The sequence below is a fragment of the Canis aureus genome, chromosome 13, assembly GCF_053574225.1.
Source record: "Canis aureus isolate CA01 chromosome 13, VMU_Caureus_v.1.0, whole genome shotgun sequence".
NCBI classification, from domain to species: domain Eukaryota; kingdom Metazoa; phylum Chordata; class Mammalia; order Carnivora; family Canidae; genus Canis; species Canis aureus.
Genome location: NC_135623.1, coordinates 11,831,062 through 11,835,057, shown reverse-complemented (window position 1 = coordinate 11,835,057; position 3,996 = coordinate 11,831,062). Strand labels below are relative to the sequence as shown.

The 3,996-nt window shown below is 44.2% G+C and overlaps 1 long non-coding RNA gene across 1 annotated transcript; it reads left to right on the top strand.

Annotated features, from left to right (window-relative positions):
- Window positions 1–2,222: 2,222 nt before the first annotated feature.
- On the top strand, window positions 2,223–3,996 carry LOC144281539 (uncharacterized). The gene is made up of 3 exons (XR_013350011.1): window positions 2,223–2,363; window positions 2,647–2,864; window positions 3,700–3,996. It is a non-coding gene; the product is annotated as an uncharacterized LOC144281539 (long non-coding RNA).

The window sequence follows — 3,996 nt, the reverse complement described above, 5'->3', positions numbered from 1 at the left end:
AGCCGGATGCCGTACCACCCAGCCCACCAGCTCCCTATCTAAGACACCAGGGCTTTGTCTCTATCATCCCCACATTATTTCAGCATCTTGCCCCCCAACCCCCCCCCCATCTCCTCTGTGGTCCAGCAAGAGGAAAAAAAAAAAAAAAGGACCTGCAGTCTCTGCTTCCCATGACCTGCAGACCCACTCTCAGTGAAGACAGAGCTTCAACACCATTGTGAAAAGCAGTTTCCTTCCTCGCTGCCCCGAAACTCCATTTCAGAAAAGAATGTTTTGCCTCATAGTTGTGGAAACAGAAGTCCCATCAAAGGATTTGTCTTAAATTAGGACGTAATTTGCCCTCAAAGTCATATACAAATCTCCCCTTTGGTGAAACAGGAAGTCACCGGTTTTTAAAACCAGGACTTTTTCCTGCCACTTGTCATCATGAATTTGGGGTCCGCCTTTGTATTTTGGAGGTCATCTCCAAATACAGCAGCTGGGTGCTGACCTATGGTTCCTAAACCATGCTCATTCCTTTCACTCCCTAAGCCTCCCCCAAAGGGGAGGGGGGGACATCCTACATTTCTGTCCTAGAAATTGCTCTTTCCAGGATGCTTCCCGGCTGAGTCCAGGGTCCCTGGAGGAAGGAACCGTTTTGGATGAAGCCAGTGGTACAAACTAAAGAAAAGGCCTTTGTGAGCAGCAACATGAGCAGCCACGCTGCTGGTGACAAAGGAAGGACAGTGCAGTACTGATCGGGCCCCATGAAAAGAAGGGAGGAGAGCAGAACTCGATGGCATACCAAAGCCAGCATCCTTTAAGACCCCTCTTTGAATGATCCATGTGCTGTGCTCACCAGGGGCCTCGGCCTTGGGGTTCCCCCGGGGTAAAGTCCAGGTTTTCCCTTTTTAAAACATTTCAAACTCTTTGTCCTGACATGTCTTAATCTATACTCCTCACACTAGGGCACATTTTCCCCTTCCCACAGGGATGTGCAGCATCGGGCTAGAGGGTATGTGAAGCCACAGAGCCCTGCACACTCCCGTGGCATTTGGAGTTAACTGAAAAGTGGCTGGCAGGAGGCGGGGTGGGGGACTGTTTTGAATCTTTGCCCTCTTACACAGCTTTGTCACAAGGCAAAAGCCCTCTGGCTTTTCCATTTTGTGTAATTTCACATTTTTTCATGAAAGCTGAGAGGTGTTGCTTTTTTTTTTTAATTTCTAATCAAAATAACACTAAGTTACAGTTGTATTTTTTAAACAAAGTTACAGCTTTGTGTGTGTGTGTGTGTGTGTGTGTGTGTTCTTAAGTATTTTATTTATTTGAAGGGGGGGCACAAGCAGGGGGAGAGGAAGAAGGAGAAGCAGGGTCCCCGCTGAGCAGGGAGCTCTACTATGGGCTCCAGCCCAGGAATCCTATGATGACCACCAGAGCCTAAGGCAGACACTTAACTGACGGAGCCACCCAGACACCCCCAAAGTTACAGTTGTATTTTATTTATTTATTTTGAAGATTTTATTTATTTATTCATGAGAGACACAGAGAGAGAGAGGCAGAGACACAGGCAGAGGGAGAAGCAGGCTCCCTGCAGGGAGCCCAATGCAGGACTTGATCCCGGGACTCCAGGATCACATGCTGGGCTTTGGCAGGTGTTAAACCTCTGAGCCACCCAGGGATCCCCAAAGTTACAGTTTTAAAGTCAAATCATACAAAGAACTTCTCATGAAAAACCACAATGCCCTACCCTACCCTACTCTATCCCCCAGCCTGGGCTCCCCAGAGGTAACGATTTATAAGTCTTCGTAACTCTTGCAACTGTTTTTTTTTTTCCTTTTCCTACTAGCTACCTCCATATTTCTAAATAATACTGTTTAAACTGCTATTTATTGATCCAGGCATTTCACACATTCTCTATTGATTCTGAATTATGACTGTGGGTCTGACTCTCTCATTTCCCCAATCTGCATTGCCCCATACAGCTAAGCTCACTGTTCACAGAGTTGGTGCTGCAAAGGAGACATTTGCTGTTTGGTGGCCACGGAGCATCCATGCTCCTTCCCCTTCTATTTGTGCTTTGAGTTTCATTTGGGAACCCGCAGCTCCGCCCTACGCCTCACCACCCTCTCCATGCCCCAAGCTATAGTGATTGGTCAAGAAAATGTATGCAATCCAGTACCAACCAGTGAGAGGTTTCGTGATGGAAACTGGGACAAAATTGCCTGGCTTTTTTTTTTTTTTTTTTGTAGCAGCCCCTGGAGAAATACTCTCCTCCTGATAGATGTAAAGAAGGGAGCATGAAGCCCCTAGAAGGTGCTGGAAACCACCTTGGAACCATGAGGAAAGACAGCCTTTGAATAGATATAGTAGAAGGCAGAGGAGGGGTGAGTAGTAAAGATTTTAGGGAGCTCCTGGATCAAGTTCATCTGGAGCTTAGACTGCCTTCAAAGTTGCCCATCATGTGCACTACCTGTGATAATTCTCATTATGGCTTAAGCCATTTTGAGTTACTTGCAAAGGGAAGATTGCTCACCGACATAAGGATTTACTTCATTATGATACGCAGCAAATTAATTACAGTTTCACTGCAGAGCTGAGCAGTATATGATTACATTTTTCGTGTAGGTTCTTTTTAGTGGTTTTGAAAATTATTATTTCTACTTGCAGAATTTTCCATATGCATATCTTCAGTTCTTTCCTCATGTGTGTCTCCAACTTCTTCTTCCACTCCGGGCTGGAGTCCCTCTAAAGCTGTCAACCTGTGCCTTCTCCTCAGCGTTCTCCTGAGTTGAATCCTGAATTGCTTGAATCCCATGACTTCCTCTCTCTTGGATTACTTAAGATTTGATGGAACATTTTCTCGATGTTTTCTGAGTTTCAATCAGGTAAGTTGCCCAGGGAGGGCTGAAGATGTCTTAATTCTGCTCTCACAATTGACGAATAGCCTGGCAGGGTACAAAATTACATTCCATAAAGTGTTTGAAGCCATTGTTCTGTGGCTTTCTGGTATCCAATGTTGCTACTGAGAAGTCTGATGTCATTCTGATTCTAGTCCTGTGTGGGTGACTTCTTTTGCATTATTTCGCTTTTCGGGAGCTTTTAAGGGATCTCCTAACCCCAGGTTCTAAAACCTTTCTATCAAGTGTCTTGACATGGATCTTTTTTCTCTCTCTCGTTCTCATGCATCCCCTTTATGATGCGAGTCTCTTCAATCGGAAGCCTGATGTCTTTCATTTTGGAAATTTTTTCTTGGATTCGTTCCTGTGTCTTTCCCTCTCCTCTCTTCTTTCTTTCTGGGGACTCCTTAGTCAGGTGTGGGATTTCTAAGGCATATTGTCTATGTCTTCTCCCACTGTTCTCTTATTGTTCAGATCTTTATCTTTTTGTCCTGCTTTATGTCCTATTTCTTTGACTTTGTCTTCCACTCATTTTTGAAATGTGAACTATCATTTTTTATGTCCATGAGATCTTTATAGTATCTCATTGTTTTAGAGATGTTGCTCTCTGAAAATATTTACTAGAATTTAGGCGCCCCACTAAGGAGGTCTCCTTCACATCGCCTCACTCTCCTATCTGAGCTAAAAAATCTGGGAGACAGTGCCACTCTTGCCTGAGCTAACTGTGCACCTGTGCTGAGCATATAACCGTGTTAGCATAGTAGACTGTAAAATGGTGATACCACTAGGAGCTTGCTCATTAGTGTGCAATTCACTTTGCCAGGTCTGTCTCAGAAAGACACTGAACAGAATTTATACTTACTGAGTTAGAGAAAATAGAAGATCCGTTTCCCATGTTAAACAAGAGCCCGCCTATACATGGAACAGTCACCAAAGATGCTACAAAAAAGAAGCAAGAGAAAGAGAGAGAGGAACAGAGGGCAGAAAAAAAGGAAAGTAGAAGAGAAGACAAAGATGGTGTCAAAATATTAACTATCCTGACAAAGCAAACAAAAGTCAGATGAAGACTCTGTGAGAGAAAACTAACTCGAGAAATAAAAGCACATTTCCCATCAATGTA